Source organism: Cyprinodon tularosa, unplaced genomic scaffold (assembly GCF_016077235.1).
Source record: "Cyprinodon tularosa strain WSP-4 unplaced genomic scaffold, ASM1607723v1 ctg380, whole genome shotgun sequence".
Taxonomy (NCBI): Eukaryota; Metazoa; Chordata; class Actinopteri; order Cyprinodontiformes; family Cyprinodontidae; genus Cyprinodon; species Cyprinodon tularosa.
Genome location: NW_024039097.1, coordinates 54,961 through 71,854, shown reverse-complemented (window position 1 = coordinate 71,854; position 16,894 = coordinate 54,961). Strand labels below are relative to the sequence as shown.

General features: G+C 40.3%; 1 protein-coding gene and 5 non-coding genes across 6 annotated transcripts in view; 1 reads left to right on the top strand and 5 right to left on the bottom strand.

The window, feature by feature from the left end:
* The window catches only part of LOC119791140 (neuropeptide FF receptor 1-like), a gene marked incomplete at its 3' end in the record, with an annotated part of 72,089 nt that overhangs the window by 11,430 nt on the left and 43,765 nt on the right, over positions 1-16,894 (top strand). The gene's annotated exons all lie outside the window — the stretch shown is intronic.
* Positions 2,637-2,718, bottom strand: trnas-gcu. The gene has a single exon. It is a non-coding gene; the product is annotated as a tRNA-Ser (tRNA).
* trnas-gcu lies at positions 4,068-4,159 on the bottom strand. The gene has a single exon. It is a non-coding gene; the product is annotated as a tRNA-Ser (tRNA).
* Positions 13,433-13,514, bottom strand: trnas-gcu. Its single transcript has one exon. It is a non-coding gene; the product is annotated as a tRNA-Ser (tRNA).
* Positions 14,871-14,952, bottom strand: trnas-gcu. Its single transcript has one exon. It is a non-coding gene; the product is annotated as a tRNA-Ser (tRNA).
* Positions 16,309-16,390, bottom strand: trnas-gcu. Its single transcript has one exon. It is a non-coding gene; the product is annotated as a tRNA-Ser (tRNA).

Genomic DNA, 16,894 nt, shown 5'->3' with positions numbered 1-16,894 from the left:
AATGACATTTCTGGCATTGGCAAGTGCATCTATAATACTGTGTTGTGAGAGCAAACCCTCATGCACAGCCAGCTGGAGTGAGTGAGCAATGGAGCCCAGACTTGGCACGCCCAATTCATCCATTGCCTTCTTCATGTTCCTGTCACGTAAAATGAAATGCACACATTATTTGTCTGTTCCCCACTCATTCAGCATCTCTAAAATGGCTTATCTGACATGTTCTGCTGTATTATCCCCGTGGAACTGATCAGCATGCAGAACAGCATTCTTTCAATCATACGTTTCGGGAATAACCCAGTGTACCATGAGGCTCAGTAGGGACATAGGGCAAACATCTGCACTCCAAATATCAGTAGTGAAACTAACAACAACGTTCCGGTTCAATTGACTTTGTATTGTGTCCTTTACTTTGCAGTACAGCTGTGGTATGGCTGTGTCAGCAATGTAGTGTCTCAACGGCAGAGCATAGCGCGGGTCCAAAACTTCCAAAAGATGAGTAAGTCCGACATTCTCTACTAGTGAGATGCGCTGGTGTTCAAGAGCAATAAATTCCACCAACCTTCCAATTTGTGGTGTTACAACAGCAAATTGTTATAGCAGAAGTGGTCACACAATGTGGCCCTTAGAAAGTGGATAAAAATAACAGAATAAGTGACAGATTTAATAAAATAAACAAATATGTACTGCACTGTATAGTGTTTTTACAATATAAATGCTCTGTATCTGGAGAGTAATTAATTTATAAACAGCTGTGGACATTTTTACAGTAACGGATATGTGAAAAATAGCATTAACATCAGAGAAGTGCAAAATGACAGCAGCGTGATATTTAACTGACTAAGATGGAAACTGTGCAAATATCTGAATGAATCTATGAGAAATGTGTAAGGTCAGTTTGAGGTCCAAGATATGACACTAAGTGGTTTCTTCTAACCAAGAATCGATTAAGTGTTCCATAGCTCATACAGCATAAGACAATGCTAATCTTGTAAAACAGTACTGTGACAAACCCCAAAGAGCAGTTTCTTTCGAACAGATTAAATACATTGACATGCAAGTCGTAAAAAGGACAATGATGCAACTGTATTGAGATTTTTAAGATAAATAGCTGATGGTTCATGTGCAGTTCACTTTCTAAAAAAAATTGAAAGAAAAAATAAAACTGTACAGTGGCATGACACAAACTGTACTTGGCGTCACACAGAACTCAGTCCAGAGGAAAAACTGCAGAGCCAAAATGTGATGGAACTCAATGCTGGAGCCCACAAGATACTGGACCTCGACTTTGATCTTCGTAGAATGCATCCTGCTCAAAAGCTAATGAGCTATCGTCAGAAGACCTTTCCAATAGCCATCTCAATTGTAACACTTGCAAATGGGATGTTCCAAACATAAGAATCAGTGATCCAAACCATGTCAAGAGACGTAATCTAGAAAGAAATTGGGGGTGTAGTGGTGAATGTGTATTTGAAATAATTAATGGAGAGTACCCTGGCTGTCCTAATTTGAAATCTACATCTACTGGGAGAAAAGACATCCGCTTTTGACTTAGCTCAACTACAATCTTGCAAGAAGTTATTGTAAAGAAATGTGATAATAATAATACCATATTTACTCACATTCTTATAATAATTTCACATCCTTAGAGAAGATATACAGCAAAATACAGTCATATGTTGATCAAAGTAGCATTTCTGTGAGAAATGACAGTTTGAGGTGCAAGATAACGAAGCATGTAGCCTCTCGATGAGGATGGGACTCGAACCCACGCGTGCAGAGCACAATGGATCTGTTTCTTTCGAACAGATTAAATACATTGACATGCAATTCGCAAAAATGACAATGATGCAACTGTATTGAGATTTTTAAGATAAATAGCTGATGGTTGATGTGCAGTTCACTTTCTAAAAAAAATTTAAAGAAAAAATAAAATCCAGTCCATGTTTTCTCGGTCACCACTCCAATCCAGGTAATTGCATCCATATAAACAACATAGCAAGAAATGCTGCTGAGCCCTTGACAATCAATCAACAGAGAGTAACCCACAAAACTGTACAGTGGCATGACACAAACTGTACTTGGCGTCACACAGAACTCAGTCCAGAGGAAAAACTGCATAGGCAAAATGTGATGGAACTCAATGCTGGAGCCCACAAGATACTGGACCTCGACTTTGATCTTCGTAGAATGCATCCTGCTCAAAAGCTAATGAGCTATCGTCAGAAGACCTTTCTTTCCAATAGCCATCTCAATTGTAACACTTGCAAATGGGATGTTCCAAACATACGAATCAGTGATCCAAACCATGTCAAGAGACGTAATCTAGAAAGAAATTGGGGGTGTAGTGGTGAATGTGTGTTTGAAATAATTAATGGAGAGTACCCTGGCTGTCCTAATTTGAAATCTACATCTACTGGGAGAAAAGACATCCGCTTTTGACTTAGCTCAACTACAATCTTGCAAGAAGTTATTGTAAAGAAATGTGATAATAATAATACCATATTTACTCACATTCTTATAATAATTTCACATCCTTAGAGGAGACATACAGCAAAATATAGTCATGTGTTGATCAAGGTAGCATTTCTGTGAGAAATGACAGTTTGAGGTGCAAGATAACGAAGCATGTAGCCTCTCGATGAGGATTGGACTCAAACCCACGCGTGCAGAGCACAATGGATTAGCAGTCCATCGCCTTAACCTCTCGGCCACCTCTTCTCCGAATACTGCTGAGACCTCAAAGAGGTCGAGCGTTTACAAATAAATGGATTTAACTTGCTATGTCCAATGTCTTTGAGAAGAAATCGTTGTGACAGGTCACTCGTGGCCGAAGCTTGAGGGGAATTAGCTCAAATGGTAGAGCGCTTGCTTAGCGTGCAAGAGGCAGCGGGATCGACGCCTGCGTTCTCCATTCAATGTCCTTTCCAGTCACACAAATCTTTTCTTCAATTATAGCGAAGGCTTTCAATGGGTTTCACCTGCAAAGTCAGCGCTCAGTGTTTCTTTGTACTCATTTCCATTATAGCGAGTTCAAAGTGAAAGAAAGGAGAAATCAAGACTTTATTTCTACTTTGTCACTTTCTTGATAATGATATGTGTTTCTTACAACATATGTTGATCAAAGTAGCATTTCTGTGAGAAATGACAGTTTGAGGTGCAAGATAACGAAGCATGTAGCCTCTCGATGAGGATGGGACTCGAACCCACGCGTGCAGAGCACAATGGATCTGTTTCTTTCGAACAGATTAAATACATTGACATGCAATTCGCAAAAATGACAATGATGCAACTGTATTGAGATTTTTAAGATAAATAGCTGATGGTTGATGTGCAGTTCACTTTCTAAAAAAAATTTAAAGAAAAAATAAAATCCAGTCCATGTTTTCTCGGTCACCACTCCAATCCAGGTAATTGCATCCATATAAACAACATAGCAAGAAATGCTGCTGAGCCCTTGACAATCAATCAACAGAGAGTAACCCACAAAACTGTACAGTGGCATGACACAAACTGTACTTGGCGTCACACAGAACTCAGTCCAGAGGAAAAACTGCATAGGCAAAATGTGATGGAACTCAATGCTGGAGCCCACAAGATACTAGACCTCGACTTTGATCTTCGTAGAATGCATCCTGCTCAAAAGCTAATGAGCTATCGTCAGAAGACCTTTCTTTCCAATAGCCATCTCAATTGTAACACTTGCAAATTGGATGTTCCAAACATACGAATCAGTGATCAAAACCATGTCAAGAGATGTAATCTAGAAAGAAATTGGGGGTGTAGTGGTGAATGTGTGTTTGAAATAATTAATGGAGAGTACCCTGGCTGTCCTAATTTGAAATCTACATCTACTGGGAGAAAAGACATCCGCTTTTGACTTAGCTCAACTACAATCTTGCAAGAAGTTATTGTAAAGAAATGTGATAATAATAATACCATATTTACTCACATTCTTATAATAATTTCACATCCTTAGAGGAGACATACAGCAAAATACAGTCATGTGTTGATCAAGGTAGCATTTCTGTGAGAAATGACAGTTTGAGGTGCAAGATAACGAAGCATGTAGCCTCTCGATGAGGATGGGACTCGAACCCACGCGTGCAGAGCACAATGGATTAGCAGTCCATCGCCTTAACCTCTCGGCCAAAAATGGGGCAAAAGGGACTGCTAGAGGTAGGGGAAAAAGAAGGGAGAAGGGGGAAGAAGGGGGGGAAAAGAAAAAAGAGAGAGGGAAATCTGAAGTTTCTACTTAAGTACATTTTTCAGCATCATTCATGTCCATTGTTGTAATAATACCTGTTTTATGCTCCACAAAGCATTTTTACACTAATTTCAAGTTCAATATAGCATAACATCCAAATTATTGTTAATTCTGAACTACTGAATTACTATACTATTGATATTATCAGTTTTTAGAAGGCCAACAAAATTATAGAACACACAAATAAATGATCAGTGACATTTATTCACTCTTACACAACTACAATCACAGAGAACTAACAATATATGTAGACATGTATAAAGCAGCACCTAAAAGCTCACTAAAAACATACAAATAGTAACAGAGAGAACAATAGAGAACAAAAGATATTTTAAATATAGAATATAAAACTATCAGTGAGCCAAGCTAGAGCACCCTTCAGTATTCTTGTATTGCATGCAACTTCACATGCACTGATAAAAATAGCTCCACATTTACCAAAAATAAAACCAAATGCTTAAATTTCTATCCCCTGAAAACTCACAAAAAACACAATTTTTTACAGAAAAAAATATAAAAATAGATAGAAAGACCAAAACATATTTTAGTGTATATATCAACAAAGCTTGATGTAATTTTTCTGTAACTAAACACAGCATAACACAGTTTAATTTGACAGCAAATTTTAGCAATATAAATAAAGTTATTTCACTGAAAGTAAACAAAGAGCAATAAAGACCAATCCAGTTATTGATAAGCCCTCATAACATGGCAGATTTCCTTTTGGAGTTTACAAACAATTCTGGGCTTTAAAACACAAAAGATTATATTTAAAATGAAAACTAAAAAGAAAATCTTTCAATCACTGCTTCCCAAGAGACTCTTTCCATTCCAAAACAGTCTGTCCAGAGGCTGGACAGTACCATTTTCCCTTAATCTGTGTGTGGCCAGTGCTTTTGTTTTTCGCCTGACCACAAACTGAACACTGATAGTGGTAGTCCTGCTTCCATTGACGCTTTTTGGGAGGCTCCCCTCTTGCCAGGCGTTCCTGGTCTTCTAATTCTGCCCTATTCTGTCTCCACTTCCTGTACCGATTCATGTTGGCTGGAGCCTGATCTGATGGTGATGATGATGCTGAACCAGCAGCAGCTGCTGGGATGGATGATTGAACCAGAGAAGATGGCAGGGGTGGGAACTGTCCTTGTCCAAATGAGGTCAAAACTGGAGCTGGTGGACCGTAACAGAAACCCAAAGAAGCGGATGGCGCTTGTGGCATCTGGTTCTGCTCACAGTAGGACCAAGCAGATGATGGTGGCTGGTCAGTCTGTGGATACAGGAAGCTGGGAGGAACTGCGGCCTGTGAAAAGAGTCCTGGCTGGTATGAGGGAGGATATTGCTGTGCGGAGCCAGCTTTACCACCAACCCGTTGACGGATCAGTGCCTCGCCTTCTCTGTTTTCAGGTTCTTTAAACTCCATACTTGTATGTCCATGTTCCACAGGAAGGGAGGGGAACTGTCTCGCTTCTGGAAAGGAGGTGTCAGCCACGGACACCTTCGGAGGAAGATTCACACCTTGGAGAAGAGTGTCCCTGTCTGTTCTCTTCTGCCGCTCATGTAGCCTGAAAGATAATAGAACATAAATTGTTTCCTTTCAAAGTCAAGCCATCTTTGAAGTGCAATATCTGTTAAAAATAAAGGACATCTTACCAAGCACACACAGTGGTATTGTTGATGGTGACCAACAACAAGTTGGTCTGGTCCTGTATGGGCCTGGAGTCCTCAAGTAATTGTTTGATGTGGCAGTACGTCTGAACAATAGACTGCGGGATGGGTAAAACCTTCCCCTTGCTGTCTTTTGGCCGGTTTCTTGCTTGCTGATATTCTTTGAACAGCTTGAGGCAAATGCACTCAGACACTCTGTTTGAGTCAGGTCTCTGGGCAGCCTGGCCATGGGTCATGAAGAGTCTGTGTGACAAACAGGTCAGTCAATTAGCAGAAAAACACATGCTCATTAACACTGATTTGATTGGAGCAGTAATGAAATGCAGTAGAAAAGTTCTTCTCATTTTGATTAGCTCAGCAAACCTGTATTGATCTCCTAAGCTTAATACTAAGAGAAAAAAATATTGTATTTGCAACACATGACTTGGCTTCCATCAGTGAATATGCAATCAAGTTATTCATTGTGTCAAATATTAGACAGGTTACCTTTCAGCTGCTTGCTGACCAGGTGCAGAGCCACTTCGTTTCCGGGAAGCCCTCCAAGGTCCTGGTAATGTGCTCTTCTTGCTTTTTAACGTGTATTTAGCAGGCTGCTTGTCCATAGCATGCAGGTTAGAATACAGCTGCAAGACATTTTCTACCTCTGTTGTTGACAACGCTGTTATTGTTCTGTTGAGGCTCAAAAGGTACTCTGCCAAGCTGTCAACTGCCTCCCATCCAGGAAAACCTCTGTAGTCACATCGGGTCTCCTTAAAAGAAAAAATAATTGGTACATAGATACAAATATACACACAGTCATTTCTTTTCAAACAAGTGCTGCAGAAGCCTTTTAATCATTTTTGTAAGCTGTTTACAAGCAAGACACCAAAAACATGCAAGGGAGGGGTGCATGAGGACCAGGTAAGGTAACCACTGGTTTAAATAAAGTAGATTAAAGCATAAAATCAAGTACTGTTTCAGATTTATTAAGAAAAAATGTTTAGATGCTGAGAAAGATGGAAAAGGGACACTAAATCAAGCCAAAGCCTAATCTGGAAATATGATTTTATAACAACAATTTTGCAACAATTTTAACAACAAAATTGCCTATTGAACATTATCCAGCAACCAAACAAAGTGTTGCATGCTGTAATGAAACAAAATGAACCCACATAGGTCTCACTCTACCTGGGATACTTGGTCCACCTGGGAAGAGCTACTTGGTCCACTAAAGGAGCAGTCACCAGTAAGCTGAACTCTGGGTGAACCAGCAGCATGAGTGGGAGAGGCAGGACTTGAGTCGATACTGGTTTCCTGTAAACACACAGAAGCAACAGTAAATGTTCCTTATATCCTTGGATTGCCAAAAAAAAAACAACCTTTTTCTCTGCATTCATGATGGCAAGGTATTTATAGTGGCTGGTTATTTGTTTCAGTGTAAAGCCATTATATATTAACGTGACACAGCACTTTTCACATATATTTTCAATTATGTCCATTACATTGGGCTTTTCTACAAAAAACATACTAAAATGGAATGTTATTGTTAAGAAAATGTCTAAATACGCAAATGGCATACACATTAATAAACAATGTTACAAACTCACATTTTTGGCTCTTACAGTATTTATAACATAAAAGTTTGAAATGTTTTTTTCTTTTTTGTTCTTGTTCATCTCATCATCACCCAACTATTCAATAACAATCATCTTCAGTGACTGATGATAATCTCATAAATTATAACAATAGATTGGAAATGCCAATGTAGAAGCATGGAACACATGAGGGTAATTTGCTCTGTTAATAAGACAAATTACTCACTAAATAAAAGTGTAATGTAATTAAAGCATTACCTCAGATGACATGGGAGAAGACTCTACCTGGGGAAAATCAATGTTAGAGGATGGCATTTCCAACTGGCTTTCACACTGTAGCATGTCGTGGGGGCTCTCTGAGAGCATGTCAGTGACGTCACTGATGGTGACATCAGGACTGTCCTCCTCCTGAGTGTTAGTTGGCACCTCTGGCAAAATAACTCCCAGTTCGTTGTCCTGCTGTGGACCTAAGAGGTCTCCTCTGTCTGACTGAGCAAGAAGATACTCCACAGCAATCCGCTCACCTTCAATGATCATAAAGGACATTTGACAATTGCATTGAAAGTGACAAATTTGCTGTACAAAAATTAGCATTTTTTGTGGAATTTGTTAGGTAAATGTCCAATACCTGTGGGACAGCCTGGGGGAACAAACTCTGGCAGGAGGGCATGACCCAGCACTTTGTTGCTCAGAGTGTTGAGGTTGGACATCAGACGAACATCATACAGTTTACTGTGGGATCTGCGACTCATATCTAAAGCTTCTTGGGCTCTTTTCATGTTCCATCTGGATCCACCCTCAAGCATATACATTTGAGTGTGCATGGCATTGCTTCTCCATCCTTAAAAAACAGAGTTGCAAAAATTGGCAGCATTTATGAAATTAAAACTTCTTTGCATTTTTTTTCAGAAATTATGCTGATTAACATATCTAGATGTACAGTTAAAATTCTGGCAGGTGTTACAAAAATGAATGACATCAAATATACCAATTCACAGTTTACCTGGTATGAAGGAACACTGGTGTCGATGAAAGCTTTCAACTGAAGACGAGCCCCTGCCACATCTGAAGGTTTGAACTTCTTTGTCTCCCTTTTGTGTTGAGCGAAGCTTGGTGTACAGTTCAACACCAGGTGGATCTTGGATGCATGGCAGGTGCTTCTGCTGCATTTGCCACACACGAGTCATGCTCTCAGGGTTGATCAGGCGGAGCCCTGAGGTGTCAGTCAGTTCCCACATGGAGTTTAATAATTCCTGAATGAGGTTCCGGGTTTCTTCTACCCCTCTTGTCCTTCTTCTGCAATGTTTAGCAAGCTCACTGGAATTAATGTTGGCCAAAAGTTGGGCGTCAGTGGGAGGATGACCAGCATATTTTTTCTTCAGCTCTGACCTCTTTGCTTCTTTAAGGCAGCTGACATCATCTCGATCCCATTCAAAAATGCAGCAGGACAACTTGGAGCAGAAAGTTCCATAAAGGGGATGATGTTCTGTGGTGAGACCGGTTGTGAATCGCCTCATGAAATGAAAGATGTCAAGCCTCACTTTAGTTTTCCAAGGTCGAAACCACTCAAGCACCGGAGGCACACCTGTTTAAGCAAAAAAAAAAAAAAAAAAAAAAAAAAAAAAAATATATATATATATATATATATATATATATATATATAAAACACAAATTAATAATTTCTACAGCATTTAATTTACCTTATGACTCACAGCTGATTGTATTAATGTTGCTACATAAAACATAACTGCTACATAGATCACAATACCTTGTTCAAAATACATTTCTTTTACATTGGGTTTTCAAAAATTAAAGTGAACCTAAAAATATTTTAAACTTTGAACTGTAAACAAATGTTACAGCAATAAGGTCTAAAAATCACAAACCTGATTCACTACAGCAGTCTCTATCAACATAAAGGACTTGTGGCTCTGGTTCCCCAGCATTCTGGAAGCGCATAACAATTCCTTGGCACAGTTCCTCCAACCCTGCTCCTTCCCCTGTGGTCAGCACACAGTTCAGAACCTGGCCATATTCGTTAGTGATGTTTGTCATCCAGGTTGCAGTCTCAGAAATTCCACCAGCAAGTTTCTTGGTTATCTGTTTGTTTAAAAAAAAGGCAATTATAATCTGATTAGAATTTGGAATGCAAATTATAATCAGAATAGCGAAATATTTTAGAGATGTTTTACTATACCTTTTTGGTTGAATCAAGCTTTAAAATCCTTCCATATGTTGAGGTGATGACACCCTTCATCTCAGACAAGTGAGACAGTATTTCATTTGCATGCACAGTCTCAAACCACTGTGCAAGTGGAAGGGGGCTAAACTCTGGTGGATTCTGGTAGACCACTTCATGGATCCTTGTTAGGGCACTCTTCTTCTTGTGAAGCTCACAGTCAGTCAGATAATCGATAGTGCGCTTTGCCCACTCCTCACTATGCAGTTCTTCTAATGCTTGTTGTACATAACTGGAGCTATTTCCAAAAGTGCGTGGTTTGAGCAAAGTCACACATCTTTTGTCCAGAGCCAGTTGTGTAGTGAGAATGGCTGGAAACTTGTTTCTATGGGCAGGATCTAACTGATTTAGCACCTCTGTGCTCCATGGACAAACAGGTACCATGCATTTACTGCATCGTGGATAATCTCCCCCAATCAAATAATATCTTGAATGGAGATCTATAACTTCTCTGACCTTTGTATAGACCCCAGAGTGATGCATCTTGGTGTTGCATTGATGACACTTCAGAGAAATACCCCACATCCGCATTGGTGCCCATAAAAACATCCTCTGCCTAAAGTAGACCAGGGGATCTGGAGGTTCATTCTTTATCTTTGGTAGACGGGGTGGATGGAACCAGTTTTGTGAGAATTGTTGTTTAAACTGTCCAGTAGGGTTGTAGAGGCACTGGGCAATCCATTCCTGGTCTCCTGGCTTGATGACCCGCAAAAACTGCTTGGGAAGAAAGCTGACCCAATTCACCTCCGGAGGCCTAAGGTGGGGAATAGACAAAGGAGCAACTGAAGGAGTTGCTTGGGGGTGTTGCACTGGTGCAAGGAGCTGTTGTGCCTGAAGTGCTGGTTTCTGGGGAGATGCTGCTGGTTTCCCAGGAAGTATTGCTGGTTTCTGGGGGATGCTGCTGGTTTCCCAGGGAGTATTGCTGGTTTCTGGGGGATGCTGCTGGTTTCCGGGGGGATGCTGCTGGTTTCTGGGGGGATGCTGCAGGTTTTCGGGGGGATGCTGCAGGTTTTCTAATTTCTAATTTAAATGCTGGATGTTGGTCTGGAATAGATGGTGATGTTTGGCCTGTATGGTCTGGTCGATCATGACCTTCTTCAATATGATGAAGCAAACCAACAGCACCCGTGACCTTTTTCCCACAATGTTCACAACATTGCTCTGCATGAAAGTCAGATAAATGTTCAGAAAAAAGTTCGCTGTTTATGCCTTCATTACATAATGCACACTTTATCTGAATTGGAGTTTCACTGACTGACATAGTGGGAAGTTGGCAGCTCCCTGAACTTGAGCTCCTCTCCGCTCTCTGGTCAGCTGGAACTGTGCCTACACTTGAAATGTTTTGTGTGGCTGGATCTCCTGCAGCTTCGACTATGCTTGAGCTCCTGTGCATTTCAGGATTAACTGTTTTTAAAGCTGAACTGCTTTGTGGGGTTGGATCTTCTGTAGCCCTAGGTACACCTGTGCTGCTCCCTGCACCTGGCATGCTTTCTGCTTCAATCCCTGTTGTATTTGCCTGCTCAGCTGACTTTGGAAAAACAACATTGAATAAACTTGTGTGACAAATCATTAAATTGTTTCCAGTGTTCTATATCCATTTGGAATTATTGTCTGTTTTTGTCTTACATATTAAGATAGGTAACAAAATAATAACAAAAACTTAGGGGAAACACTTAAAAATTTCAACAGTCACTGGTTTGAAACATACCCCTTTTTTTTATCTATTGTATATAATAAAAGAAATTAACTTACCGTATGATAACCACATTTGCAGGGGATTTTTTTCCCAAATATGTCGATTGTCCTGACTTTCTGGTTGAAGGCAGGAGTCAGTGGACATGCGTCAATCCGCTCGATGACAGACTTCCATCTTCTGGATCCAGGTCTCTTCCCGGTGGTAAACCTGAACTTACCCTGAGCATACAGCTGCATAACACCAGCCCAGTAAGAGTCCGGTTTTCCTGTCTTCGTCATCTTTAAAACTGTACAAATCACAGCAGATGATAGAATATTTCAAGCAACAGTATCTTTTTAGGGTGACAATAACTATCCATAAATAACATAAATACATAACATAACATAAATACTAACCCTAACCTCGATTAAACAATCTAAAAGTAGGAGTCGGAGGAGCAACAACATTCATTTTTTCCGCATAGGTCACTGCGCATGACAAACGTGATGACGTAGCACGCAAAATGCTAGGACTTTGTTAGGATTGGTTACGATTTTGTTAGGAGTTGTTAGGACCTTGTTAGGAACTTGTTAGGACTGTTAGGAATTTGTTAGGAATGTTAGGATTTTTGTTAGGAACTATATTGACGGCCAGTCGGCATCTCCGAATACTGCTGAGACCTCAAAGAGGTCGAGCGTTTACAAATAACTGGATTTAACTTGCTATGTCCAATGTCTTTGAGAAGAAATCGTTGTGACAGGTCACTCGTGGCCGAAGCTTGAGGGGAATTAGCTCAAATGGTAGAGCGCTTGCTTAGCGTGCAAGAGGCAGCGGGATCGACGCCTGCATTCTCCATTCAATGTCCTTTCCAGTCACACAAATCTTTTCTTCAATTATAGCGAAGGCTTTCAATGGGTTTCACCTGCAAAGTCAGCGCTCAGTGTTTCTTTGTACTCATTTCCATTATAGCGAGTTCAAAGTGAAAGAAAGGAGAAATCAAGACTTTATTTCTACTTTGTCACTTTCTTGATAATGATATGTGTTTCTTACAACATATGTTGATCAAAGTAGCATTTCTGTGAGAAATGACAGTTTGAGGTGCAAGATAACGAAGCATGTAGCCTCTCGATGAGGATGGGACTCGAACCCACGCGTGCAGAGCACAATGGATCTGTTTCTTTCGAACAGATTAAATACATTGACATGCAATTCGCAAAAATGACAATGATGCAACTGTATTGAGATTTTTAAGATAAATAGCTGATGGTTGATGTGCAGTTCACTTTCTAAAAAAAATTGAAAGAAAAAATAAAATCCAGTCCATGTTTTCTCGGTCACCACTCCAATCCAGGTAATTGCATCCATATAAACAACATAGCAAGAAATGCTGCTGAGCCCTTGACAATCAATCAACAGAGAGTAACCCACAAAACTGTACAGTGGCATGACACAAACTGTACTTGGCGTCACACAGAACTCAGTCCAGAGGAAAAACTGCATAGGCAAAATGTGATGGAACTCAATGCTGGAGCCCACAAGATACTGGACCTCGACTTTGATCTTCGTAGAATGCATCCTGCTCAAAAGCTAATGAGCTATCGTCAGAAGACCTTTCTTTCCAATAGCCATCTCAATTGTAACACTTGCAAATGGGATGTTCCAAACATACGAATCAGTGATCAAAACCATGTCAAGAGATGTAATCTAGAAAGAAATTGGGGGTGTAGTGGTGAATGTGTGTTTGAAATAATTAATGGAGAGTACCCTGGCTGTCCTAATTTGAAATCTACATCTACTGGGAGAAAAGACATCCGCTTTTGACTTAGCTCAACTACAATCTTGCAAGAAGTTATTGTAAAGAAATGTGATAATAATAATACCATATTTACTCACATTCTTATAATAATTTCACATCCTTAGAGGAGACATACAGCAAAATACAGTCATGTGTTGATCAAGGTAGCATTTCTGTGAGAAATGACAGTTTGAGGTGCAAGATAACGAAGCATGTAGCCTCTCGATGAGGATGGGACTCGAACCCACGCGTGCAGAGCACAATGGATTAGCAGTCCATCGCCTTAACCTCTCGGCCACCTCATCTCCGAATACTGCTGAGACCTCAAAGAGGTCGAGCGTTTACAAATAACTGGATTTAACTTGCTATGTCCAATGTCTTTGAGAAGAAATCGTTGTGACAGGTCACTCGTGGCCGAAGCTTGAGGGGAATTAGCTCAAATGGTAGAGCGCTTGCTTAGCGTGCAAGAGGCAGCGGGATCGACGCCTGCATTCTCCATTCAATGTCCTTTCCAGTCACACAAATCTTTTCTTCAATTATAGCGAAGGCTTTCAATGGGTTTCACCTGCAAAGTCAGCGCTCAGTGTTTCTTTGTACTCATTTCCATTATAGCGAGTTCAAAGTGAAAGAAAGGAGAAATCAAGACTTTATTTCTACTTTGTCACTTTCTTGATAATGATATGTGTTTCTTACAACATATGTTGATCAAAGTAGCATTTCTGTGAGAAATGACAGTTTGAGGTGCAAGATAACGAAGCATGTAGCCTCTCGATGAGGATGGGACTCGAACCCACGCGTGCAGAGCACAATGGATCTGTTTCTTTCGAACAGATTAAATACATTGACATGCAATTCGCAAAAATGACAATGATGCAACTGTATTGAGATTTTTAAGATAAATAGCTGATGGTTGATGTGCAGTTCACTTTCTAAAAAAAATTGAAAGAAAAAATAAAATCCAGTCCATGTTTTCTCGGTCACCACTCCAATCCAGGTAATTGCATCCATATAAACAACATAGCAAGAAATGCTGCTGAGCCCTTGACAATCAATCAACAGAGAGTAACCCACAAAACTGTACAGTGGCATGACACAAACTGTACTTGGCGTCACACAGAACTCAGTCCAGAGGAAAAACTGCATAGGCAAAATGTGATGGAACTCAATGCTGGAGCCCACAAGATACTGGACCTCGACTTTGATCTTCGTAGAATGCATCCTGCTCAAAAGCTAATGAGCTATCGTCAGAAGACCTTTCTTTCCAATAGCCATCTCAATTGTAACACTTGCAAATGGGATGTTCCAAACATACGAATCAGTGATCAAAACCATGTCAAGAGATGTAATCTAGAAAGAAATTGGGGGTGTAGTGGTGAATGTGTGTTTGAAATAATTAATGGAGAGTACCCTGGCTGTCCTAATTTGAAATCTACATCTACTGGGAGAAAAGACATCCGCTTTTGACTTAGCTCAACTACAATCTTGCAAGAAGTTATTGTAAAGAAATGTGATAATAATAATACCATATTTACTCACATTCTTATAATAATTTCACATCCTTAGAGGAGACATACAGCAAAATACAGTCATGTGTTGATCAAGGTAGCATTTCTGTGAGAAATGACAGTTTGAGGTGCAAGATAACGAAGCATGTAGCCTCTCGATGAGGATGGGACTCGAACCCACGCGTGCAGAGCACAATGGATTAGCAGTCCATCGCCTTAACCTCTCGGCCACCTCATCTCCGAATACTGCTGAGACCTCAAAGAGGTCGAGCGTTTACAAATAACTGGATTTAACTTGCTATGTCCAATGTCTTTGAGAAGAAATCGTTGTGACAGGTCACTCGTGGCCAAAGCTTGAGGGGAATTAGCTCAAATGGTAGAGCGCTTGCTTAGCGTGCAAGAGGCAGCGGGATCGACGCCTGCATTCTCCATTCAATGTCCTTTCCAGTCACACAAATCTTTTCTTCAATTATAGCGAAGGCTTTCAATGGGTTTCACCTGCAAAGTCAGCGCTCAGTGTTTCTTTGTACTCATTTCCATTATAGCGAGTTCAAAGTGAAAGAAAGGAGAAATCAAGACTTTATTTCTACTTTGTCACTTTCTTGATAATGATATGTGTTTCTTACAACATATGTTGATCAAAGTAGCATTTCTGTGAGAAATGACAGTTTGAGGTGCAAGATAACGAAGCATGTAGCCTCTCGATGAGGATGGGACTCGAACCCACGCGTGCAGAGCACAATGGATCTGTTTCTTTCGAACAGATTAAATACATTGACATGCAATTCGCAAAAATGACAATGATGCAACTGTATTGAGATTTTTAAGATAAATAGCTGATGGTTGATGTGCAGTTCACTTTCTAAAAAAAATTGAAAGAAAAAATAAAATCCAGTCCATGTTTTCTCGGTCACCACTCCAATCCAGGTAATTGCATCCATATAAACAACATAGCAAGAAATGCTGCTGAGCCCTTGACAATCAATCAACAGAGAGTAACCCACAAAACTGTACAGTGGCATGACACAAACTGTACTTGGCGTCACACAGAACTCAGTCCAGAGGAAAAACTGCATAGGCAAAATGTGATGGAACTCAATGCTGGAGCCCACAAGATACTGGACCTCGACTTTGATCTTCGTAGAATGCATCCTGCTCAAAAGCTAATGAGCTATCGTCAGAAGACCTTTCTTTCCAATAGCCATCTCAATTGTAACACTTGCAAATGGGATGTTCCAAACATACGAATCAGTGATCAAAACCATGTCAAGAGATGTAATCTAGAAAGAAATTGGGGGTGTAGTGGTGAATGTGTGTTTGAAATAATTAATGGAGAGTACCCTGGCTGTCCTAATTTGAAATCTACATCTACTGGGAGAAAAGACATCCGCTTTTGACTTAGCTCAACTACAATCTTGCAAGAAGTTATTGTAAAGAAATGTGATAATAATAATACCATATTTACTCACATTCTTATAATAATTTCACATCCTTAGAGGAGACATACAGCAAAATACAGTCATGTGTTGATCAAGGTAGCATTTCTGTGAGAAATGACAGTTTGAGGTGCAAGATAACGAAGCATGTAGCCTCTCGATGAGGATGGGACTCGAACCCACGCGTGCAGAGCACAATGGATTAGCAGTCCATCGCCTTAACCTCTCGGCCACCTCATCTCCGAATACTGCTGAGACCTCAAAGAGGTCGAGCGTTTACAAATAACTGGATTTAACTTGCTATGTCCAATGTCTTTGAGAAGAAATCGTTGTGACAGGTCACTCGTGGCCAAAGCTTGAGGGGAATTAGCTCAAATGGTAGAGCGCTTGCTTAGCGTGCAAGAGGCAGCGGGATCGACGCCTGCATTCTCCATTCAATGTCCTTTCCAGTCACACAAATCTTTTCTTCAATTATAGCGAAGGCTTTCAATGGGTTTCACCTGCAAAGTCAGCGCTCAGTGTTTCTTTGTACTCATTTCCATTATAGCGAGTTCAAAGTGAAAGAAAGGAGAAATCAAGACTTTATTTCTACTTTGTCACTTTCTTGATAATGATATGTGTTTCTTACAACATATGTTGATCAAAGTAGCATTTCTGTGAGAAATGACAGTTTGAGGTGCAAGATAACGAAGCATGTAGCCTCTCGATGAGGATGGGACTCGAACCCACGCGTGCAGAGCACAA